General features: G+C 48.7%; 1 protein-coding gene across 4 annotated transcripts in view; it reads left to right on the top strand.

Annotated features, from left to right (window-relative positions):
* The window catches only part of LOC146868753 (glycosyltransferase family 92 protein gtnt-30-like), a 376,977-nt gene that overhangs the window by 19,696 nt on the left and 331,328 nt on the right, over window positions 1-25,953 (top strand). Inside the window, exon 1 of one of the 4 annotated variants that reach the window (XM_085613724.1) lies at window positions 13,655-13,788. The exons of 2 other annotated variants lie outside the window; for them this stretch is intronic. The gene's annotated coding sequence lies outside the window, so the exon portion shown is untranslated. Of the gene's footprint in view, window positions 1-13,654; window positions 13,789-14,819; window positions 14,894-25,953 lie in introns of those variants that run through there. One more of the 4 variants, XM_085613725.1, reaches the window with a different exon arrangement.

Here is a 25,953-nt window from a genome sequence, read left to right as displayed (position 1 = left end):
GCAGCTGAGGAAGCGGAAACTGCATGGGAAATAGGGGCTCAAATTGGATCATAAATTCAAAGCTGTTCTGAACAGGGGCCCCCAAAATATGTTTGGCCCAGGGCCCCCAGAATCCTTAAGATGTCCCTGCCCATAACACCATGGATAACAAAAGTTTACTTCTTTAAATAGCCTCTCTGCAGCATCGCTTCCTTAATGCAGCACAGCACACTACCGTAACGAAACGAGAGGGGGGAGGGGAGAGGGGGACCTGCAGGGTACATGAAGGGCCCCAGGACTCAGGAGCTCTCGGGCCAGGCCAGGATACTGTGCAGCTCTGCCCCGCCCCGCCCCCATCGCCGGGGCCTATGTTTTGGCACAGGAACAGCAGCTTTGAGCAAGAGGTGACTTTGTATCCAGACAAAGTCAAACCTGCCTCGGGGCTTATTACAGCCACGGGAGGGAGCTCCGTTCCTTCTAACAGACCGTTGCACAATCCACACATCAACTCGGAGAAGGGCCGATGAATGTTTCCTTTTGGTTCCCGTTGTTGTGGAAAGGGCACCTCTGGGCCACCTTACATCCCCGCCCCCATACCAGTCCCATGATGCAAAGAAAACGGACTGAGTGAGTGAGGCGCAGTGAGATCTCCGTCTTTCCTTGCTAGCTAAAAATGTTTTTAAATGGAGCACACTGCGCACCCCGTAAAGGCGCCTCTGTGTTTGTATCTTTATCTGTAGTTCTGTTACAGCAGGTGTCTTGGATGCTGGCCCGGTTCTAGCGGGTGGGCCGGGTGAGCCAGGCCCACCCAAACATGAGCGTGGCCCACCCAAACAGGAGCCTTGGCCCTCGCAGTGAGGGCTTGAAGGCAGGCGCGCAACGACATTGGGCTCAAAGTGCTTCAACCGGGGCACTGTTGGAGGGTGGCAGTGAGGGAATCCGAGGAAGAGGTCATGGGGCGGCGGGGGGAGCTAGGGAGAGATGAGGGGCACTGGTGGAGGGTGGTAGTGAGGGAGTCTGAGGAGGAGGTCATGAGGGGTAGGGGCTACAGAGAGATGAGGGGCGCTGGTTGAGGGTGGCAGTGAGGGAATCCGAGGAGGTAGGAGGGGCTATTTAGCATGAGGGGCACTGTTGGAGGGTGGCAGTGAGGGAATCCGAGGAAGAGGTCATGGGGTGGAGGGGGGAGCTAGGGAGAGATGAGGGGCACTGGTGGAGGGTGGTAGTGAGGGAGTCTGAGGAGGAGGTCATGAGGGGTAGGGGCTACAGAGAGATGAGGGGCACTTGTGGCGTGTGGCAGTGAGGGAATCCGAGGAGGAGGTCAATAGGGGAGGGGGCCATGGAGGGATGAGGGACACTGTTGGAAGGTGGTAGTAAAGGTATTTACGGAGAAAGAGGTTATTGGTGCGGCGCCAAAAAAGACTTTCGCATCAGCGCTGAAGTCGGCCCTGTCGTGGCCTTTCTGTTTTTGTTTATTTAATTAGCAGTCGGGTCATAAGGGCTACTGTGGAACTTACTTTAAAGTGCGTGCTAATTAGATTTACTGCAATATTCAATGTTTTAAGTTTGATGGTGATTTTACTAATGTTTTTACCGGGAAAAAGGGAAGTGGAGCCCGATGGAGCCTGATATATATATATATATATAAGGTCAGCTGCGACATAAAGTGCACTGGAGAGGAGTAGTGGATAATCAAGCCTGTAAGGGAGTGCGTTGCAGAGTCCGGGGTCAGGTGGAGGTAGTAATGAAGAGGGAATCTCCCTGAAGGCTCGCACAGAGGGAGCCTGATACTCCCACCTCAGAAACCTCCTCTTCCCTTCAAAGGAACATTACATGGAAAAAACACTTTTTGAGAGTGATAATATTTAGAAAGAGATTTGGAAAAGAGTGTGTTTTACTGGGCCTTGTAAGACTAAGGAGAGATAAAGGAGGGCCCTGAAGCAGGCCTGCCTAGAAATATATGCGACAAAACGAGCCCGCAGTGGCCCACCCAAATGCAGCCTTGGTCCACCCAAATAAAAATTCCTGGAGCCGGGCCTGCTTGGATGTGTCCGCAGGCCCGACCCCAGGACCTGTGAAGGCCACGAAGAAGCATAGGTGGAGCAACAAGATAAATCGGGTTGTCCAGCAAGGACCGGCTCCAGGGTTTATCTGGATGGGCCATGACGAAGAATGGGGGAGGTGGGGCTAAAACATAAGTGGGGCCGCCCAGAGACTCACAGACTGGGTCTGTGCCAGTGCTTAATTTATAAAGAAATAAACGCCAGGGCCCGCCTCAGAAGGCCACCGCAGCTTGCACCACCCATTGCCACTTACATAGGTCCCGTCACAGTACCTACACAACTACTAACCATCACACTGCTACAAGTGTGACAATTCCGACTGTTAAAGGCCCCCAAAGCTGTGAGGACGGTTTGGGCAGCAGATATTAGTTGATTTTAATTTGTAATGATTTAATCAAACTGCTCTGCTTATCTCTAAATCACTCAAACAGCGTCACCATGTGGCAGCTGTATTACGTGCAGGTGTTGACAATTAATTGCCGGTGCCAAGCACCGGAAACCACAGGCGAAAATTAAGCTCTGGTCTGTGCATTTTGGGTGGTCTTGTACGGATGTGAGCTAGGGTGACCAGAATTTTAAAGAAAAAAACCGGGACATTTCACAAAAATAGAAGAAGGACTATAACTTTACGTCAAGCGAGCGCTCAGAATGACAGCGCACCTCAGCAGAGAATTACAAAACAGGCAGTAAGAACATACATAAGATGCCATTTTTAAACCCAGTAGCTTGCCTGTGAATTAAATTGCTTTCTTGGAACAACTGCTAACTATCCCTACTTTGTAAACATAAAAAAAGACCTCCCCCCGTTTTAAGTAGACCCTCTCCAAAAACCGGGACATGAGCTAAATTTTTCGAAATCGGCCCAGACAGCTGGTGAAAAATGGGGACCGTCCTGGCAAGTCAGGGACACCTGATCACCCTAATGTGAGCTGTCTACCATACCTATTGCCAGGGTCGGATTGGGATCACAATTTGGCCCGGGCACTGACAAAAAAAGTGGCCCACATTTGCGGGGCGTGGCCCACATTTGCGGGGCAGAGGTACAGAATGACTTAAGTGTCAGAGCGCAGTCTCCACAACATAAGAAAACCAGACAGGGATGCACTAAGGGGAATGAAATAAAAATTTTGCATCAGAAAAGCTGTGTTAAAAAATACGGACATGTTTCTATAAAGTGTCCTCTTTAATCATCATGTTCCCTTTGCAAAATCATAAAGCATGAACAAATAGTCATTTTTTATAGTTGTTTTTCCGTTTGACAGTTTTATATAGTGTAAACTCAGCCCAAGACAAAGGCTATTTGACTTGTACTTTTGTTTGTTGTCTAATTACTTACAAATTATTACATAACCTCGTTTGTAGTGTCTCTAAAACTTACCCTTTGTCCGGAATTTTTTTCCTGAATCTTGACCTTCCGGTCCAGAATTTTGACCCTTTGTGCTGAATTTTTACACTCACCATCCTGAATTTACACCCATGCCAGTTGGTCATCCTAAGCATTGTGCGGGTGAATCCTAAAAATTCTTCAAATACGACAACGGCTGCCAGGTCCACCACGCAAACGGAATTTCTGCAGGGTAATGTTTTAGTGTAAACAGTTGTCTTAAATATTATTAAAGAGTTTTAAGCAACAGAATGGTAGCGTTTTGACCCCAAAGGAAGGGTGGGCCAGTTTAAATGTTCTCTCAGACTTGATTATGTATAGATAGCCGTAAACTTAACTAGTAATCTGTGGGTTCCATTTCCTTGTCCCACCCCAATGAACTTCTGCCTGGGTCTGAGGCAGGGGCATAATATTAGCCCCCGCACTGGGGAGAGGGGGCTCCAGCACTGTGCATGGTCAGCGGCTGAGAACTCCTGACTGGTTCCGGAGCGTGTGGTGGGTGGCTCAAGCTTCGATACTCCACTGGTCCGAGGGTACTCGGTTCATGATCTCTGGTAGGGTGACCAGGCGTCCCGGAATTGCCAGGATGGTCCCAGCAGATTTATGGAAATTTAGCTCATGTCCCGGTTTTTAGAAAACTGAAAATGGTGGGAGGTGATTTTTATATGTTTTACAAAGCAGGGATAGTTAGCAGTTGTTTCAAGAAAGCAATTTAATTACCACGCAAGCTACTGGGGTTATAAATTGCATTTTATGTAAGTTCTTACTGCCTGTTCTATAATTCTCTGCTGAGAAGCGGTCATTTTACTTAATTAGTACTTTATTCGGTTATTACAAACATCAAAGTATACATCCAAAGAAAATTTACATCAGTTAAAATAATAAATACACAGAACATACACCAAGATACTGTATAACATTTCATAGCCCCCTGGGGGCTAATACTGTAAGCAAGCAGTAATACAGAACAGATGAATCTATCTTGACCTTTCAGCAGCACTGCATTTACATATTATAATCCTATCCCAAGATGAATCTCTATGACAATGGGAGGTTCATAATAATAAGAGAATGGGCTACTACAGGTAAAAAAAAATTCAAGGATCAAAGAGCATGCACCAACACACAGTGTTAACAGTGTTGCTTGAGTACAGCCCTCATTAGGGGTCATACCAAGGGATAAGACATTTTGGCGGGACAAATCCTTTAATACATTTGAAAGACACATTTGCACTGCTGTACTATAATGAGCCAGCGTGTTAATTAAATGTATTAATAACTGAATGAATGAATAATTTATTGTGTAGGTAATTAAAACCATGACAATATAACATTTGTTAACAGTGCGTAATATCAAAACAGTTAAAAAAGTGTTATAAAACAAGTTGCTTTTTCCACAACATTTTAAGACATTTCCTTGTGCAAATAGTCAGTGTGACAGTAAAAATAGAATAATACCTGAGATTTATTCCAAAGTGCTGTCGTGCTATTGTCTTATTGTTGAAACATACCCTTTTGCAATTTACTTATGGATGGTGTAAGTTGTGTGCAAAAATTAAAATTTTAAGAGAGCCGTATATAACGTTTGTATAAAACAACAGAGGGATAAGGTGCCCAGTGCTTCAAAGTCAGTACAACTAGCAATACCAGCGTTAAACACTCTCTAAAGAGTATGACACAGCCCCCGTGATGAAATCACTTCAAAAGCTAAAGTGATCTGTGCTTCAATAACAGTACAAAATGAGAGCAGCAATAAATATGCATAAATGGCATACAGCAGGAGCTCCATAAGGCCTTTGCATTAAAAACTGCTTACAGAAGGATATAATAAAAAATGGGTTCATAATTAGGTGTATAAAGGAAGAGAGGACCATAGATCATTACACATCACTCTTTAAAATGGCTCTTCGTTGTGCCAAACTGCCTCTAAAAATTTGCTAACAGCTAAAATGATTTTAAAAGATGTGTTGGTCTTTAAAACCCTAAGACCTACCTGATAACGAGAGACCCCCAGTTCACGACATATGGGAGTGATCCACTTGCGGCGAGAGACAGAATACTCTGGGGAGAAAAATTCTCATTGCCCTGTTTGCACATGTGACAAAATGTGGTTACCTGTTCTTAGCTCCATTTATGGGTGAATGATCTTAAAGGAAATAGTAAAACAGGCTCTTAGGAAAAGAGGAGGGTATAAAATCTAAATAATCCCCAAAAAAAGGATAAAAAGTGTAATCGAGAAACATATTGATCAGGGACCCCACAGGACTTCTATTCATGAGTTATTTGTGGATGTATGCCCAATAAGTAGCTTTCAATATATTTGTATCCATTTTATTTAATTCAGTTGGGTTGGCCCGAAATCTGAGGAGTCCTAGTTTCCCCATCCAGGGGAACACATGTTTAATCCAGGAGAGCGATCTAGCCCCTGGTAGCTTAAGAACTTCATCAAGCGAGTCCCTGTAATCAGCCAGCTCTGGTGTACTTCAGACATGGACCCAGTAGGCTAATATATTTAGTTAGGCCACATCAGTTACTCTTTTTAACCCTAGTTCAAGATACAATGGAATAAGGGGTGCACTGGATGGGAGGTGGAGTAATTTCCTGGCAAAGTTCTTTTCCGACAATGCCAGGGGCTGGACATCCACATGACCCCATATTTAAGCCCCATAAAGTTCTGCCCCTTGTGCCTTAGCGCGATATATCTCCAGGACAGGTGATACTACATGACACCGTTCTCTTTTGCGTCCTCATAATGGCATTTGACCTATGCTTGATTAACAGCCTGCTTTCAGTAATCTGGTCCATCCACTTAAAACTTTTCATGAATCGTACCACAAGGTATTCAAAATTATTTACCCTTTCAAGTGCCTTATTCTCTACCCGAATGGCTGCTTTACCTTTCTTGACTCCTTTGCCCAATACCATAAATGTGGTCTTGTTAACATTTAATTCAAGGCCCCTGGCCTTACAAAAGTCCATGAATTTGTTAACCAGGGTCTGCAGACCCATGGGTGACTTCGAGATGAGGAGGGAGTCATCAGCAAATATAAAATCGGCACCTTCCTATTGTTCAGCGTTGGGGAGTCGTTTACACAGTTTTCTAAAACTTCGACCACATCATTTAGATGCAGGGAGACCAGCGTGGGTGCAAGAACGCAGCCTTGGCGAACTCCACGTTCGATCAGAATTCGCTCCGCTAGTTCACCATTCGGACTCCAGCGGACCTGTGCAAAATTGATCTCATCAAGTTTGCTTAGGAGATGTACATAGTTACTGGGAACTCCTATATTAAAGAGGACTTGCCATAGCTTAGCACGTGGGATGAGATCAAAAGCAACTCCGAGATCTGTGAAAGCTACGTAGAGCTTTTGTTGTTTTAAGAGGATGGTTTTCAAATATAATAACAAAAATCTAAAAATCTGATCAATGGTGCCAACCTTTGCCCTAAAGCCAGCTTGGTATAGTGACATTATTTTATTAGCCTCCGTCCAGTCAGTCCATGTATTCAAAATGTGTCTGCTAAAAAATTTCTGCGCGTTGTCTATCAGGCTAATAGGCCTGAAGTTAGCTGTGTTGCTAGCATCTCCCATTTTAAATATAGTTGATATGGTTGTGATCTCAGTGCTGTCATTCTGTGCGCTCCCTTGAAGGAAAATCGTTGCCCTTTTTCAATATTTGTGAAATGTCCATGTTTTGGCTATAAAATTCTGATCACCCTATCTCTGGGGGCTCTCGGCAATCCCACAGCAGGAAAATCATCAGACTGGAGATGAAGACTTGCAAAACATTTTTTGTTAAATGCACCAGGCTTCTCCGTGTATGCACCCAAGGTATTGAACCACATCTCTGCAGCTGCCCGCGGCCCCCGCAAGGGGCCATCCTAAAAGGGCGGCCCTTTAGTGCCATTTGGGCACCAGCTCACCCCTCTCTAGTGGTTGGGCTCCTGTTAGGAGTCCGCTCGCCAGGGGGCCACAAGGACGTCACATCCGGAGTGCCGAGGTGCGGGAGGGTATATATGCCTCCCCCGCCCCTCCTGGCGTCCTCTGTTGCACCAGCCACACCGTCGTGAAGGGTTGTGCGATCGTCGCCATTCTTTGCCTGTCCCGGTCGTGCCACGTGCGCTGCTACGCGACATCAGTCACGGTGAGTGCACTAACCCCCCCCCGTGCCCCGTCCCAGGGACAGTCCCCGGCTGGTCAGGGGCAATAGCGTGGACAGCCATGGTGGGGGGTGAGCTCTTTGTGAGCACGGCCGGCCGTCAGCGGGCCAGCAAGTTTATGCCCGGGGGTTAGGGAGCAGCCTCCCAGCAGTCACTTACTCTGGTTCTGATGGGGGTGGTGCGCGTTGCTCTGTGCCCCTGGTAAAGCAGAGATGGCGACGTATGACCACTGGGCAGAGGTTCGCGGGAGTGCCTCTAAGCCGAGGTGGGCCGGTGCTTGCAAGTGCTGACTATGTGTCGGGGGGTGCGGCAAGCACTGCCTAGAGACGCTTCCTCCTTGTGCAAGTGCCTTGCTGGGGGTAGTACCCAAGGATCTGGCTGGGGTGTCTCACTGTTCCTGGGGAGCTGGGGGGTCATGGGCATACTTTATGGCACTGGGCCCTGAGTACTCCAGCGCTCGCTTGCCGAGACCACGCGCACCACGATGTGCCTGCCAAGATCAGGGTGTGCGCTGGGGCGAGGCGTTGTGCCGGCGGCTAGAGCATCTCTCTCGACGGTTTTGCTTTCCAATTTGCTGGGTGAAAAGTTTAAAGCTCTGGGGCAGTCGCGGTAGGTTGGTGACGGGGCTGATTCTGAGGGCACGCCAGCCACGGCATCCGCTGTCGCACAGCGAGTGTGTGTGCAGCAGAGTGGGCAGGGGTGTCCTCAGCCTGACAGCATGTCGCTGGCTGCGCGTGTATGCCTGTGTGTGCCAGTGCGGGTTGTGCGGGCACACGGGGGCGACAGTATGTTCTGGGGAGCAGCGCGCTGGCGGTCTGGGATGCCGATGTTTCCCACCAGGGCCGCGGGCCCAATGGAATAATCCAATGTTGGAGCTGTGTAGTTGATGCGTCCGTGAGGAGACCTCCCAGGCTCATGTCATATAATATCATGTCAAATGCAAATTAAGTTTGAGGTGTAAACCTTTGTGTCATGTAGCGGTGTGTATGGTGGCTTCTTACTACTTGCACTCGCCTGTTGGATCGCAGCTGCAAGTTAGTGGGCCAGTCGGGTTGTACCCCAGCTGCACCAGGCTGTCCCATGCAATATACACCCACGCTGGAGGGCTTGCCCTGGGTCCCTCGCCTGCTTACCCCCCAACGTGTGATTACGGGGACCGTCTGCTCTCCTGGGCCCCTCCCGCGGCACCGCAGCAGTACCGGGACCCTCGGCGGCACTGGAACATCCGGTTGCCGAGGGAACACTGGTTAGGGACAATGCCTTAGAAGGATTGATGGAGGGCTTTGCCTAATCGGGAGGGTATTTTCTTTGGTGCAACTCGTTACCATAGGAGCTCAGAGCGGTGGGGGGAAATGACATCGGAGCACCGTGCAGGCCATTAGGGCGGAGGCAGCACCTCGTGGGTCATCATGGCCCAGCGGTTCACATAATGGTGTCTCAATGGTGTGAGTTGGCAACCGGCTGCGTTTGGCAGCGGAAGGCAAGTTACTGCAGAGACAATGTTACTTTGGCGGTGCTTGGTCCGGCCCCAAGTGCGATTCGGGGGTGCAGCAGGGGGAGAGACTGTCACTTAGGGGGCATGCGAGTGGGTTCAGACGTGCCCGAAAGTAAAACCTGTGAGTGCGAATTCCAGAATTGCATGCCATGTGTTCCCATTGCTCATGTCCTGCTAATGGGTATGATTATTCTTTGTATTACAGGGTCTCGGCAGTGGATAGGGCACCGTGATGCCCCTGTAGTTTGAAGTATTCAGGGTAAGCGAATGATCCAGTAACCTGGCCACCGGGTACGGGCCGTGTGAGTCCATGGTCCAGGGATCACAGGGCCAACTGGTCTTAAGCAGGTTGCTGAGGTAATGCAGAAGGGAGAGGGATTGACTGCCATTCTACCTCGCTTGGGGTATATGGCCCTTTGGGACAGAATGCTGGGGGGGCGTATAGGAGGCAAGGTCCGTTGTGAGTGTGGAGATGTCAATGGATTGCCGTGGCGGGGCTAAGCTGGGGTTAGGGGCTGTTGGTGGTGGATGGCCACGCCTGAATGCTACCAATGAAATTCTATCTGACAGCAACAAACACACTGGGCTCTATCCTTACAAGCTGGTCGCTCAGGATAAATAAGGAAGGTTCGTGTCTGGGGACAAACAGGCACTGGTGAGGTGATAGTAATAGCATGAGGGCGCCCAAACGCCACTAATGCACCTACGGCAGGGGAGGTTTCCAGACAAAGCGTGGCGAAAACGCTGGGGCGGGGTGTCGGCGGGCCACAATGAGTCTCTAGTGATGAGCACGAGTTGTTGCGAAGTGGGCCAAGAAATACAAGGCCCATCTTAACACATTTTTAACCGTTTCAGAGACTCTGGACACAAGCTCTCTTTCCATGGACCAGAAGGTGCAGGAGTTTGTATTATGGGCCAAAGATCAGGGGAAGAGTCACTCGTGGGTCTGTGGTCACATGGTGGCAGTGAGCCATGACGCCAAGCTGAAGGATGGGCAGGACCCAACCAAATCATTCTTGATCAGGGCGGCCCTCAAGGGGTGGGCCAGAGAGGAGGTTAGGGCTCCGGACACTAAGGGCCCCATTGACTTTCCCACCCTCCAGGGGATGCTAGAGGGAGTACATCAGGTCACGCACTCGCAATTTGAGGCCAGACTCTTCTCGGCAGCCTTCTGCCTAGCATTCTTTGGGGCATTCAGGATGAGTGAACTGGTGGCTAGATCAAAATCAGACTTGTCTGGCGACGCCTTAAGCAACCAGGATGTTAAACTGACGGACAAGCTGGTGATTCATATTAGGAAGTCCAAAACAGATCAGGCAGAGCGAGGGGCAGATGTAGTTCTGAAACCTTTGGGGGACCCAAGGTATTGCCCAGTGGCTAGAGTTAAGGATTATATGTCCGTGCGCCCCGTGGCACAGGGGTATTTCCTGATACATGCAGACTTGGGTCCCCAGACAAAATTCCAGGTAGAACGGATCATGGGCGCTTGCCTAGCTCGCTCGGGCCTTGCTCGCCCCGATAGAAAGTACTCCAGCCACTTCTTTAGGATTGGGGCAGCCACAGCGGCATTTAAGGCAGGCATGGAGCCGGAGGGCAAAAAGAGGGTTGGGCGTAGGCAATCGCGCTGTTTGGAGTGTTACATTTGCCCTTGAAGGCACAGCATGTAAATTATAAATATTGAGTGCAGTGGTTTGTAATGATCTTGATAAAGTGTGATTTAATGGACATTAAACTGTGTATAAAAGATGGCATCCGTTTATTCACCTGGTTCCCGAGTGAGGGTGATCGGCCATTCATTTGTTGCCAGGTTGGCTCAGTGGGCTGCACGCAGGAATTGGATGTGGGGTTTGCAAAAACACAGTTTGTTTGGATGGGCTTTCCTGTAATGAGATGGAGCGGCATCACTAACAGACTAGAGCAATGACTGGCTCAAGGGGGAGCCCTCACCAACATCTTGGTGATCCATTTGGGGGGCAACGACCTTATTCCCATGGAGTGGAGGGCACTATTACAATCCATAAAGTCTGACTTGGGGGAAATCAGCAAACGCATGGGACAATGCGAGCTCTGGTGGTCTGAGATCATCCCTCACAGAGACAGGCACGGGGCCAGGTCCAGCGAGGCAGTGGAACATTCCCACAAGAGGGTCAATGTTTCTATGCGTAAGTTCACAGACCAGAGGGGTCTGGGTTTCATCAAACACAAACTGATTCAGGCTAATTTCGAGGGATACTTTGAAAATGATGGGGTCCACTTGTCTCCGGTGGGGATGGACCTGTTCCTCCTTGACTTGCAGGAGGTCTTGGAAATGGCAGGTTGCAGGTGACAATACAGCTGTGTTGGTGGGGGGGCTCTGGTGTCGAGGGGAGCCGCCTCCAGAGCTGTGGCAGAGTTACAGGGCAATCTGGAAGCAGACGGGTACGGTAAGGGTATTAGAGAAAGAAAAAACGGCAGACCAAGGTCAAGCACATCCAGTCCGTATGTACAGTCAATTCAGAAGATGGTGCAGTCACTTCCTACACCCGCCGTCCAGGGGTGTCAATCGCAGCCAGGTTCACAAGAGGAAATGGAAGGTGCACTCGTTGCGAAGTCAATACACAAACTTCAAGATTTGTTCCAGAGTTACTTCTTTTTATTCAATAAATCTTTTTAAACTGGCACACAGCCAATGCGTTTCGTTCCCGATTCTTGCCAGAGGGAACTTTGACAGGGCTACTACCCGAAGTTGCGAGAAACCATGCCAAGTATATTGTTATTGAGGCTAATATTGTTGCCCCATTGGGTCCGAATCCCTAAATATATATACCCTTTCTGTTATCTGACCATCTGAACATATAGGAGCCCTGACGAAGTTCCCTCTGGCAAGAATCGGGAACGACAGGGTACCTCTGCGCGGCACAATAGGGATACCAGAGCCAAAGACCAGGAGCCTCAGGGCAGTTTCCTGGAAAACCGCGACGGTGCCCCGTTAGTCCTTCGGGCGGTTTGGCGACCTGAACAACAGGGGGTTTGACCTCCTACACTCCGCCCTGAAAAGGGCGTGAATAATAAGGGACCAATGTGTCACGTGGTCCGGACAAGGACCACCAAAAGGTGTAGCACTGACTGAGTGGACCACAGTGCTGGCTCATCAGGCGGGCGGGGCAGCATAGGTTGGCATGGCTGCCTGCCCTTGGATCGCCCATAAGATAACCCACCATATTGCATACTTTTGTATGGAATAAACCTGCAGCAATATTTTCCCATAACGAAAGTTGTCTTGTGTATTTATTTATTCATGCATGCTCAGACTGTGGGTAGGGGAAGTTGCAGATAATGGCACTATGCGGCTGCCCGCGGCCCCCGCAGGGGGCCATCCTAAAAGGGCAGCCCTTTAATGCCATTTGGGCACCAGCTCACCCCTCTCTAGTGGTTGGGTTCCTGTTAGGAGTCCGCTTGCCGGGGCGCCAAAAGGGCATCACATCTGGTGCGCCGAGGTGGGGGAGGGTATATATGCCTACTCCGCCCCTCCTGGTGTCCTCTGTTGCACCAGCCACACCGTCTCCCACCCCACCTCTTACCTGGTGGGCAGGCTGGTGGACGAGGTACTTAGAATGTTTTACTGTTTACGTTTGTGTTGCAGGCAGAGTTACAGGGACATCTGAAAGCAGACGGGTACAGTAAGGGTACCTCTGCATGGCTCAATAGGGGTGCCAGAGCCAAAGACCAGGAGCCTCAGGGCAGGTTCCTGGAAAACCGTGACGGAACCCCGTTAGTTCTTCGGGCGGTTGGGGGCCTGAACAACCCGGGGCTTGACCTGCTACGCTCCGCCCTGAAAAGTGCATGAGTAATAAGGGACCAATGTGTCACATGGTCCGGACAAGGATCACCAAAAGATGTAGCACTGACTGGGTGGACCACAGTGCTGGCTCATCAGGCGGGCCGGGCAGCATAGGTTGGTATGGCTGCCCGCCCTTGGATCGCCCGAAAGATGATAACCCACCATAATGCATACTTTTGTATGGAATAAACCTGCAGCAATATTTTCCCAGAACAAAAGTTGTCTTGTGTATTTATTTATTCAAGCATGCTCAGACTGTGGGTGGGGGAAGTTGCCAATAATGACACTATGTGTGTGTCCAGCAGGAGCGCCCAACCCTGGTCCACTTCAGGAAAGAGTTGAAGACAGCTCTTTAAGAAGTGCTGCTTCATGGTAAAACCACTGGAATTATGTGCGTTTTCGGTGTAAATTATGGATTTGCCTAATTTGCCGATTTGCCCATCTTCTGCGCCATACCCGGCACAGCAAAAAAAACCTTTTTCTAGCTCAAAGGAACAAAAGTAACTAAAAACGCCACGAAACGTAGGGTTTGAAAAGATTGTTTGGTCCGCTTTCAGTTGCTTGTTGCTGTATTTGGGCACTAACGAGGTAAAGCCGTTGCCCAGACAATGTCAAATTGAGTACTAATAAAAAACGTAGATTTCATTTCCAAGCAGTGCGGGCTCAGGCGGGCCCGGTCGCTGTGGGCGTCTGATGCAGGCGGCGCTCGGTGATACGGTGGACTACATCTAGCCAGCGGTAGCCCCACATCCTGCGAGAGATAGCCCCACCTCCGCCCTGTGCAAAAGCCTGGCGGAAAGCAGCACGGGCACAGAGCTGCGGCTTGAGGAGGGGTGCCCGCTCTGCGCTGAGCGGCGTCGCGTGGGACCCACAGGATGGGGTAGAAGGAAGGTACAGTGGACACGCCGATTGCAGGCCCTCTCATCCCCTGCTGCTACCCATCCCTCCTGGCTGCAACCCCTTAACAAGCCGCTTCATCTATCAGACGCATGCGCTCTCTGCCGAGGTCCCCCGTCTGTGGTGCCCTCGAGCACCTCCCCCTCCACCACTGTTTGAGACGACGCCCTGCCCGTTATCTTAATTTCCTTCCCAATTCCCACCCTTTCGAGTTATGCTGTCATACTGCATCTTGTTTGGGTAGCGTCTTCCAGTGAATAGGCGGCTTTCAAGCGCTGTAGGCAAACAAAAAAAAAATCGAGAGTGGCTTGGAATATAAGCAGAAAGCAAAACTGAGAAAGAGAAAAGGAGGGTCCGGTGGAGAGGGAAAAAAGAAACACAATATATGTTTTTCATGCGCTTTATATAGCTCCACACATTGACATAATGCTGCCTCAAAGCCCTTCTTAGGTTTTTTTCATAACTCACAATTCATTTCTCTTTCGTTCGCAGCTTTCTCTGTATACCCCACTTTCATTGTTGCGCTCCCACCGGGGCGCCCGGACCGTCCCGATTTTAGAAGACTGTCCAAACGTGTGCCCAGCACTCACACTAACCAGAGTAGCGAATGTTGCCGTGTTCACCGTCCAGCCGTCCCATAACACCATGGATAACAAAAGTTCACTTCTTTAAATAGCCTCTCTGCAGCATCGCTTCCTTAATGCAGCACAGCACACTACCGTAACGAAACGAGAGGGGGGGGGGGGCACCTGCAGCGTACATGAAGGGCCTCAGGACTCAGGAGCTCTCGGGCCAGGCCAGGATACTGTGCAGCTCTGCCCCGCCCCCATCGCTGGGGCCTATGTTTTGGCACAGGAACAGCAGCTTTGAGCAAGAGGTGACTTTGTATCCAGACAAAGTCAAACCTGCCTCGGGGCTTATTACAGCCGCGGGAGGGAGCTCGTCCCTTCTAACAGACCGTTGCACAATCCACACATCAACTCGGAGAAGGGCCGATGAATGTTTCCTTTTGGTTCCCGTTGTTGTGGAAAGGGCACCTCTGGGCCACCTTACATCCCCGCCCCCATACCAGTCCCATGATGCAAAGAAAACGGACTGAGTGAGTGAGGCGCAGTGAGATCTCCGTCTTTCCTTGCTAGCTAAAAATGTTTTTAAATGGAGCACACTGCGCATCCCCTTAAAGGCGCCTCTGTGTTTGTATCTTTATCTGTAGTCCTGTTACAGCAGGTGTCTTGGATGCTGGCCCGGTTCTAGCGGGTGGGCCGGGTGAGCCAGGCCCACCCAAACATGAGCGTGGCCCACCCAAACAGGAGCCTTGGCCCTCGCAGTGAGGGCTTGAAGGCAGGCGCGCAACGACATTGGGCTCAAAGTGCTCAACCGGGGCACTGTTGGAGGGTGGCAGTGAGGGAATCCGAGGAAGAAGTCATGGGGCGGCGGGGGGAACTAGGGAGAGATGAGGGGCACTGGTGGAGGGTGGTAGTGAGGGAGTCTGAGGAGGAGGTCATGAGGGGTAGGGGCTACAGAGAGATGAGGGGCGCTGGTTGAGGGTGGCAGTGAGGGAATCCGAGGAGGTAGGAGGGGCTATTTAGCATGAGGGGCACTGTTGGAGGGTGGCAGTGAGGGAATCCGAGGAAGAGGTCATGGGGTGGAGGGGGGAGCTAGGGAGAGATGAGGGGCACTGGTGGAGGGTGGTAGTGAGGGAGTCTGAGGAGGAGGTCATGAGGGGTAGGGGCTACAGAGAGATGAGGGGCACTTGTGGCGTGTGGCAGTGAGGGAATCCGAGGAGGAGGTCAATAGGGGAGGGGGCCATGGAGGGATGAGGGACACTGTTGGAAGGTGGTAGTAAAGGTATTTACGGAGAAAGAGGTTATTGGTGCGGCGCCAAAAAAGACTTTCGCATCAGCGCTGAAGTCGGCCCTGTCATGGCCTTTCTGTTTTTGTTTATTTAATTAGCAGTCGGGTCATAAGGGCTACTGTGGAACTTACTTTAAAGTGCGTGCTAATTAGATTTACTGCAATATTCAATGTTTTAAGTTTGAAGGTGATTTTACTAATGTTTTTACCGGGAAAAAGGGAAGTGGAGCCCGATGGAGCCTGATATATATATATATATATATATAAGGTCAGCTACGAGCTACTGGAGAGGAGTAGTGGATAATCAAGCCTGTAAGGGAGTGCGTTGCAGAGTCCGGGGTCAGGTGGAGGTAGTAATGAAGAGGGATTCTCCCTGAAGGCTCGCACAGAGGGAGCCTGATACTCCCACCTCAGAAACCTCCTCTTCCCTTCAAAGGAACATTACATGGAAAAAACACTTTTTGAGAGTGATAATATTTAGAAAGAGATTTGGAAAAGAGTGCGTTTTACTGGGCCTTGTAAGACTAAGAAGAGATAAAGGAGGGCCCTGAAGCAGGCCTGCCTAGAAATATATGCGACAAAACGAGCCCGCAGTGGCCCACCCAAATGCACCCTTGGTCCACCCAAATAAAAATTCCTGGAGCCGGGCCTGCTTGGATGTGTCCACAGGCCCGACCCCAGGACCTGTGAAGGCCACGAAGAAGCATAGGTGGAGCAACAAGATAAATCGGGTTGTCCAGCAAGGACCGGCCCCAGGGTTTATCTGGATGGGCCATGACGAAGAATGGGGGAGGTGGGGCTAAAACATAAGTGGGGCCGCCCAGAGACTCACAGCTGTCTGGGTACTGGGTCTGTGCCAGTGCTTAATTTATAAAGAAATAAACGCCAGGGCCCTCCTCAGAAGGCCACCGCAGCTTGCACCACCCATTGCCACTGTCATAGGTCCCGTCACAGTACCTACACAACTACTAACCATCACACTGCTACAAGTGTGACAATTCCGACTGTTGAAGGCCCCCAAAGCTGTGAGGACGGTTTGGGAAGCAGATATTAGTTGATTTTAATTTGTAATGATTTAATCAAACTGCTCTGCTTATCTCTAAATCACTCAAACAGCGTCACCATGTGGCAGCTGTATTACGTGCAGGTGTTGACAATTAATTGCCGGTGCCAAGCACCGGAAACCACAGGCGAAAATTAAGCTCTGGTCTGTGCATTTTGGGTGGTCTTGTACGGATGTGAGCTAGGGTGACCAGAATTTTAAAGAAAAAAACCGGGACATTTCACAAAAATAGAAGAAGGACTATAACTTTACGTCAAGCGAGCGCTCAGAATGACAGCGCACCTCACCAGAGAATTACAAAACAGGCAGTAAGAACATACATAAGATGCAATTTTTAAACCCAGTAGCTTGCCTGTGAATTAAATTGCTTTCTTGGAACAACTGCTAACTATCCCTACTTTGTAAACATAAAAAAACACCTCCCCCTGTTTTTAGTAGACCCTCTCCAAAAACCGGGACATGAGCTAAATTTCTCGAAATCTGCGCAGACAGTTGGTGAAAAATGGGGACCATCCTGGCAAATCCGGGACGCCTGGTCACCCTAATGTGAGCTGTCTACCATACCTATTGCCAGGGTCGGATTGGGATCACAATTTGGCCCGGGCACTGACGAAAAAAGTGGCCCACATTTGCGGGGCATGGCCCACATTTGCGGGGCAGAGGTACAGAATGACTTAAGTGTCAGAGCGCAGCCTCCACAACATAAGAAAACCAGACAGGGATGCACTAAGGGGAATTAAATAAAAATTTTGCATCAGAAAAGCTGTGTTAAAAAATACGGACATGTTTCTATAAAGTGTCCTCTTCAATCATCATGTTCCCTTTGCAAAATCATAAAGCATGAACAAATTGTTATTTTTTATAGTTGTTTTTCCGTTTGGCAGTTTTATATAGTGTGAACTCAGCCCAAGACAAAGGCTATTTGAGTTCCATTCATGAGTACCAATTACAGTACACAAGATCCGATTTTTTTTTATTTAAGGGCCTGGCCGATTAAGTGATCTGCCCAGAATCACAGTGTGTTGAGCAGACGCTGGGACTCAAACCTGATTCCCCATCTCTGCAACTCTGGCGTCAGGCCACATATGCTATACACACTCAAGGAATGAAAGTGGGAGGATATTGTTCTTACGAAGGACACAGGGCCAAGGTGACAATGGCCTACAAGCTGAGCAACTAAAAAAACAGCAAGGCCTCTTTCTGTTACAAAATTATTCGAGTCCTCCAGCGCAGGAGCACCTGAAAAGCAGCGAGGCCCCTGCTATTACTAACCTACTCAGCCCTCCAGCGCAGGAGCACATGAACAGCAGTGAGGCCCCTGCTATTAGTAAATTAACCAGCCCTCCACGGTCTCAGGGCAATGTCCTGGCAGGGGCACACAAAAAACAGCTGCTGGGTCATCCATGGTAGCCAGGGGGAGGCTGAGGTGAAGATGGTGCGAGTTCCAAACATCACCTGGCCCCCACAGCCAGACCCATTCTTCCTCGCCCACTATGCCCTGAATGAGAAGGGCTGTGGGCGAGGTGTTAAGACAAACACTGTTTCTGGGCTGTATGGGCCCAGGGGTGTAAATGGCTCAAAGGCCTAAGCAACACCTGGCCCCCAGGGAGGCCGATTCTTGCACACAATCACTCCTCCCCAGCCCACCCTGAGCGTGATTGCTTTGCAGGGTAGGGGGTGAAGGAGAGGCCACAGCTGATAATCGCTGTGGGCGGCCTAGGCATGTGCAAGCTGTGCACCTGCACAGGGCCACCAAACCCCAGGGGCCACCACGAGGAATCGGATACAATACATATTCGTGGCGGCCCCTGGCAGGGATTTGGCGCATGAACGACTGAGGTGTGCTAAATCCAATGTGATGCACGCTGAATGGTTGTTCTTATACTCTTTTCCTTTCTAACCCAGTCTCGTCTTTGTGTGGGGTCGGCCTTGTTTCGGGCTCTTCTGGTAGGTCTTTTGCTTGTTTAGAACTTTTTTTCCAGGAGAATCGAGCTTGTTTTAATAGTCCAGATCTGGCACCTCCGGAGGCTCGCATGCGCGCGCATGCGCAGTGCCCGCGAGTCCTGCAGCGAAGGGGTTACAGAAGCACCACGCATCACCGGCGGCAGGAGGGTTGGCAGCACCCGTGCCAGGCATGCAGTGAGCAGCACCGAGACCGGCCGAGGCCATGCACCGGCGCGCCTAGACACCCTGGGCAAGAAAGGCCGCCTTGCAGAGGATAGCATGCCAGTGTGCAACCTTTGGTGCCAGCTACGAGGTGAGCAGCCCGAGGGTCAGGGCATGGGGAGGGGGAGTGAGGAGGTCAGCGTGTGCCACTGCAGAGTGAACCCGAGGGAAGGTGAGCCATTGGACGAGGGTGTGGGGAGCCCTGGGGAGGAGGGCAGATCAGGCGTAGGAATGTATCCCAGCCCGTGGGGGTGAGGAGCCGGGGGCGTGGGGAAGGTTGGGTGAGGATGTTATTGTAGATGGTGTGTGCTTTGGGTCTGGGTGGAGGTAAGCCATGTGAGGTGGCGAGCTGGAGGTATTCTGGTGGTCATGGGAAGGGAGGGCATGATGAATCGTGAGAGAGAGGCTCTCTCTCACGATTCATCTCTGAGACGGCGCGGGTCGGAGGGAAGAGTGAGTCAGGAGTGCAGGGGCGGTGTTTACTTGTGGCTGAGGGGAGGCATGGTGACTTTTGGAGGTGTAACTTGGGAGGCACGGTCGTATTGGGGGGAAGAGGAGAGCAGGGTACGAGGTGTTAGACGTAATGTTAAGGATTCATTAAAACGATTACAATTACTTATCAACAATCATGAAAACAGAGTATGAAGCTGATACTTGTGATCTAATGAGTGGATCTGCCTGCACAAATCTTTTAAAACATCGAGTGTTCGATTGTACTTGGCATTTGGTTATGTCTGTTTATATGGTGTTGAGGCAGACATGAAATGCAAGCACCTATGGATGGACGCCTGGAATAGGATGGCAGTGCCTACCCATGTTAACTCAATCTAATGCCCTTTTGCAGAGACCTTGGTAGGAGACTGGCTTCTTGATCATTTCTTTAATTACATTCCAGTGCTTGTCATGTGACTAGCAGAGAAAACTAGTTTAACTAGTCCTCAGTTTGCAATTGGTGAAGCAGCCTTCTCTGTCCATACTAGGGGCATAGTTACCATTGGTTCAGCAAGTACAGTGGTACTGAGACCCAAAACCCTCAGGGGCCCATTTAACCCTGATAATTGCTATATTTTACTTCCTGAGCAGCAGCCAAAGGGGCCATTTTCCTTGCTTATGCCACGGCCCATGGGGTCGTTGGTAAGCTGTGCTAGTGATTCGTATGTCTGCTTGAAAGTTGTCTCCTGACTGGATGTTCCTTGCACATTAATTTTGCTTCAGTGAACCTCTAGTGCCTTTTCATAGCCTTAGGACTTACTGTAATTAATCCTTGTTTAATAGGTGCTCTGAAAGCGAGCAGAACTGGTTGCTGGAATATGGCACTATACAAGAAACCTTAATTATATATATTGTATTTTGTCTTTTGACAATGTGGTAAAGTGGACGAGTCTTTGGTTACCTGTAGGCTGTCTTCAGGATCAGTTAGTGACGTACTGAGACAGGTCTCTGTGTGCCATGATTTCAAGGTAGCTTACTCTCTTCCTGCTAAGGTCACTTACCAAATAGATCATGAACTATTCTCCAGGCTCTACTGTTCTCAGTGGACTGAGAAAACAGACCTTGTATGCCAAGTCACATGATCTACCCTATAGTTTTATAACACTCTTCAAATAAACCTTCCATATGTGGCTAGTCCTCATAATGTGTCATACATGTAGTGGGAAGGGTAATTACTATCAATCAGTCAGGGTTTGTAAAGCTCAGCTGCTTCACACATAAGGGTCTCGAGGCGGTGTGGGATTCATGCTGCTGGATCATGCTGCTTGTTGGTTAAACAGCGAGGTCTTGTGGTCCTTCCTGAACTGCTGGAGCGATGGTGAGGCTCTGAGGTGCAGGGGGAGGGTTTTCAGGTCTTCACTGCCAGGTGGGAGAAGTAGCGGCCTCCACTGTTTTATCAGCGGCTGCATTGGGTGGCTGCTAGGGAGATGGTTCTGGAACATATTTTCCTGGTAGATTGGTGGAAATTCACTCGTTTATTAAGGTATGTGTAATAAAGTAAATCCACACCAGATGAAGATATGTGGTAAGAGGTATTTATTACAGCCTCAACCAACAGCCAGCATATCAACTGTCATCATAGAACCCTCACATGACAGAACCTCAGAACAAGCTGGTTCCATGCCTAGTGTTCTGGCATGGAGCCATGTTACATCATTACACTTCTTCCTCTTTACATTAGAACAAAAGTAACATGAGAACAATAAACACATTTGAACAACAAGAAAAAGAAGGTAGAAAGAACTACACAAAATCACGTAAATGCAAAGGAAACCTGCGTGTTCTGACACCCCTACAAGTACTATCAGACCTTACATCAATGTCTGAGGGAAAACGATAAGAAGTATCATCCCTCCTGTCGGCCACACCACACCCCCGAAAATGTGCTACACGACTATGATTCCAGATGCGACCATCATCCGTCTTGACAGCATTTTTAAACAGCTTAATGATAGTTTTTGGAGAGGTATATTTTGACCAATTTTGACACCCAACAGGAGCTCTGACCTTTACTTTATCTCCAACCTCAAAATTTGTAACTTTCGCATTATTCCTTCTATCAACATAAATCTTCCTTTTGTTTTGCAGAGACACTTCTTTGTCTCTCCATTCCCCAATACCATTGTTTTTCAAACCCTTCCCAGCAACCATCCAGCCAGGACACAAACAAGTATTTGGAGACCTTCCCCTGAGCAGTTCAAAAGGAGTCTTCCCCGTTGATGCATGAGGAGTGTACCTGTAGGCTGTTATACGACACTGCAGTTCTTTTCTCCAATCTAAATAGTTTACCTTTGCTAATTGTATACTCTCCTTTAAAGTCCTGTTAAATCTCTCCAAAGCACCATTTGCCTCTGGATGATATAATGCAATTTTTTTATGTTCAATTCCACATTTTACAAAATACTCCTCCATCTGAGCAGAACAGAACTGCGGACCATTGTCAGAAAGAATAGAGTTAGGAAAACTCTCTCGTTTGAACACAGATTCTAAAAAACTGATCACAGAAAGAGAAGTGATCTCTCTCACCAAACTCACCTCCACCCATCGTGAATACAAATCCAGCAACACCAACAGGTAAGGAGTCTGATGTTCTCCATGCAATGGTCCCACAATATCGATAGCTAATTCATCCCATGGACTTTTTGGTAAACTTCTACAAACCATAGGTGAATATCTTGGTTTGAGCACCTTATCACTAGCTTGACAAGGCGTACACTCCCTAACAGTACGTTCCACCATCAAATCTAATCCAGGCCACCAGAAATCCTGTCGGATGCGCTCTTTGGTTTTAGAAATGCCCATATGCCCTTCATGAGCCATGTTCACGATGACTTCTCTCAAACTCAATGGGGGAATCATTCTTGTGCCCCTCATTAGAACCCCATCAACAACAGCTAACTCATTCGCAACTAAGGACCAAGGTTTAACCAGACTTCGAGACTTATGCTGTTCCAAAAGAGACATCACAGAACACAATTCACTATCCTTTTGCAACTCATCCCTCCATTCATCTTCCTTTACAGCCCCCAGCGTAACGTCACAAACTCTTATGCCACACTCAGCATCACACTGATCATTTTCATCCTGAGATTTATCATTCTCTACCACCTCCACCAATCTCGACAGACAGTCTGCCGTTACATTTGCCTTTCCTGGAATGTATTCAAACATGAAGTTATACTCCTGTAAGGAAATGACCCATCTCCTGATCCTCGAGGAAATTGAGTCCAAACCCTTCTTCTCAAAAATTTCTTTCGGGGGTTTATGATCAGACCTGACAACGAAAGAAGATCCCCACACAAACTTTCTGAACTTGTTTATGGCCCAGAAAATTGCCAACGCTTCCTTCTCTATAACAGAATAACCTATCTCCGCACCTTTCAAACATCTTGAAGCACAAGCTATTAGCACCTCTTGGCCCTTCCTGATCTGAAAGAGAAGAGCACCCAGCCCCTTTATACTCGCATCAGTAACAATGAAAGTGGGATTCCCAGGTACAAAAGCTTGTAAGTTTGGTGCATTCCCGAGATCATTTTTTACTTGTTTAAACTCAGCACCACACTCTTCCGTCCAAACAAACTCTGCATTCTTACACATCAACTTCCTTAGATTTACTGTCTTATCTGCAAAATTTCATATAAATTTGTTATAAAATTCTGCCATACCTAAGAATGAAGAAACCTCATCTTTTGTACACGGTTCTTTTAACATTTCAATAGTGTCCACCAAATCCTTTTTTGGACTTACCCCCTGCCGTGAAATATGATGACCCAAATAGTCCAGTTCAGTGACTCCAAATTTACATTTGCTTCGCCTAAGAGATAACCCAGCATCAAGCATCCTTTTAAGCACAGCATGTACCCTCTCATCATGTTCTCTCACGTCTCTCCCACATATTAATACATCATCCTGGTAGCACTTTACGCCTGAAATTCCTTTAAAAAGATCTTCCATAATCCTCTGGAATACAGAGGCCGCAGAAACAAGCCCAAACGGCATACGCAAAAACTTGAAGGCCCCCATTGGCGTAGGTCCTTCATTGTGTAGTCCAGGGAAGACATGGCTTGGCAGTTCGGGCTGGACTGTTCCCATGAGGCACAGGGTCAAGGCTGATTTGCATATGGCCATGTCTGAACTGGGGTGGTGTGGTGAGCAAAAAAACGATGGATTTAGGCCCAGATCTCTGTACTGGGGTGAATGTATGACATCGTTCTGCATTCTGTCCATCAACTGTTGTTTTTGCAAGAAAATAAAAATGACACATCAAAATCTTTCAGCAGCCGCCACTGCTGATTGTCTTCTTTTTGTCCCTACCCACTGCTAGCCTCGCCCGCTGCATTGCAAGCAAAATGAAGAGAATTCGAGTACACAAATCTGGTTATTCGAAACGAAAGAGAAAGGTGGCTCAGCAGGCTTTCGTAGTGTCACAGGAAGGAGCAATCCTGAACTTTATCACCCAAGGGAAACCTAAAGATGGAGAATCCTCTGGCCAGAGTACTGCTGATGCACTAGGTAAAACAGGCGCTGACGACCATAAAGAAGAACAAAAAAATTATGATGTCCATGAGCAGAATGATACTCATGAGCAGACCAATGAAAATGAACAAGGTGACTGCAGCAATTACCAACTCAGGATGAGGATTATTACAAAAGACCCTCAGACAGAGAAACTGAAACATCATTCATCGGTCCATCAACATCTGGCATTCTGAAGGAGGTTCAGAGTTTACAGACGCATGATGCTGGTATTGAAAAGGAAGCCAAAGAGCAAGACCATGTTACAGACCCGTGTTCTGAATATGATTTATGTGATTGGAGGGATCCTACTTTGTGGCCGAACTCTCTTACGGACGCGCAACGTGTTTTTCTTGTTGAAAGGGGTCCCTCCAGAGACCCAGATTCTAAAACAAAGTATCCAAGTGATGAGCACTCAAAAAGTAAACGTCGTTTTTCTGTTACCATGTTACTGGTCATCTAACGCCTTTTCTGGACGTTTTATTAAAACACCTTCCTGAGCTCCGCCCCACCCGGACCCCCTCTTCCGGGGCCCCCTACCTGCGCTCCCTGCACAGGGCCACCATGAGCCTAGAGCCGCCCCTGCGGCCGCCAAGCGACGCTGCTTTCCTTTCCCTGTCTTCGGCCAATACCCGAGTGCCCACAGTGCCAATCCGCCCCTGCCTATTGCTGGATTCTGCCTACTAGTTTTACCTGTGCACTTCTAGAGGCTCAAATCTATAGGTTTGATCTCTTCTGCTCTTCCCACCTCACTCTCCTTTCTCTCCATGTCACCCTCCTCTCTTTCGACTTCACCCTCCTTTCTTTCCACTTCACCTTGCTGCCCTACTTTCTCCCACCCCACTCTCTTCTCACTTTACACTATCATACTCTCTCTCCACCTTAGCAACATGTTTCCATATGTCCCATTCACTTTCTCCACTCCACTTTCATATTTCTCTCACCGCACCCTCCTCTCTTTTCACCTTATCTGACTTTCTCTCTCTCTCTCTCTCTCATGACCACGCAAACCTCTCACTGTGCATCAACCTACTCTCACTACACGTCACCCCTCTATTTCCACCTCACCATTGTCTCTCCACCTCACCCTTGTCTCTCCACCTCACTCTTCTCTCACCCTTTTCTCTGTTCCTTGCCCTCCACTCACTCTTGCATACTATTCAATTTCTGTCTTTCCAACTTGCCCTTCTTCTCTCCTCATCACCATCCTCGTTTTGTTCTCTCGCCTCCCTCTTTGCTCAGCCTCATCCTCTTCCATCTTTTTGCTTCACCTTTGCTTACCTCCGCCTCACCCTTCTCTCTCTTATCAGTTTAGGACCAGAAGGAAAGCAACACTAATATCAGGGACTCTAGGATTAGGCAACAGGAGAGAATAAAATTATCTCGCGGGGTTGACAAAATTTTGCAGTGTAATGCGGGATAGTAATAGTTAATTATTTTGCCATTTTTAGGTCTCGCCTAGTTATAGCGTAAGCGATTGCACAGCGAGACTCTAGTAAGGGGCTCCCACAAGTGCTCCCAAAAGCGGATTGCATGGCGAGCACGCGCACAATCACGTGCATCGTGCCGCCATGCAATCCGTTTGGCATCCTACTTCAAAGGGTCCGCTCACCCGCCTGGAATGCGCTCCCCCGCCCCCACCAAGCGCGCACAATGCTCCGCCGGGCTTGTCTTGTTCGTCTTTTTAAACATTCACGTTATCATGTGCTTACAAAAGCCTGTATGTTCGAAATGGGTTTCTTTATTTTCAGAGCGAAGGGCTTTACGATGTACATCTTTAACATTACTTAATGCCAACAGAGCGCAGTCTTTTTACATTTTTGTTTGTTTTTAGGTTGCCATGAGCACATAACTGCGCTGCACGCTAAGCTTTATATTAATAGCAGTGCACATACTTTTTGTAGTACAAGTTAGTACTTTGCTTTGTTTACTTTGCTATTATTCCAGCGGACATAATACAACTGAGCACACTGTCTGATGTCTGATGCCTGATGCTTGCGGATGTCTGATGCCTGATGCTTGTGGATGTCTTATGCCTGATGTCTGATGCTTGTGGATGCCTGATGTCT

Source organism: Triturus cristatus, chromosome 1_2 (genome assembly GCF_964204655.1).
Source record: "Triturus cristatus chromosome 1_2, aTriCri1.1, whole genome shotgun sequence".
Lineage (NCBI taxonomy): Eukaryota > Metazoa > Chordata > Amphibia > Caudata > Salamandridae > Triturus > Triturus cristatus.
This window is presented reverse-complemented; position numbering and strand designations above follow the sequence as displayed.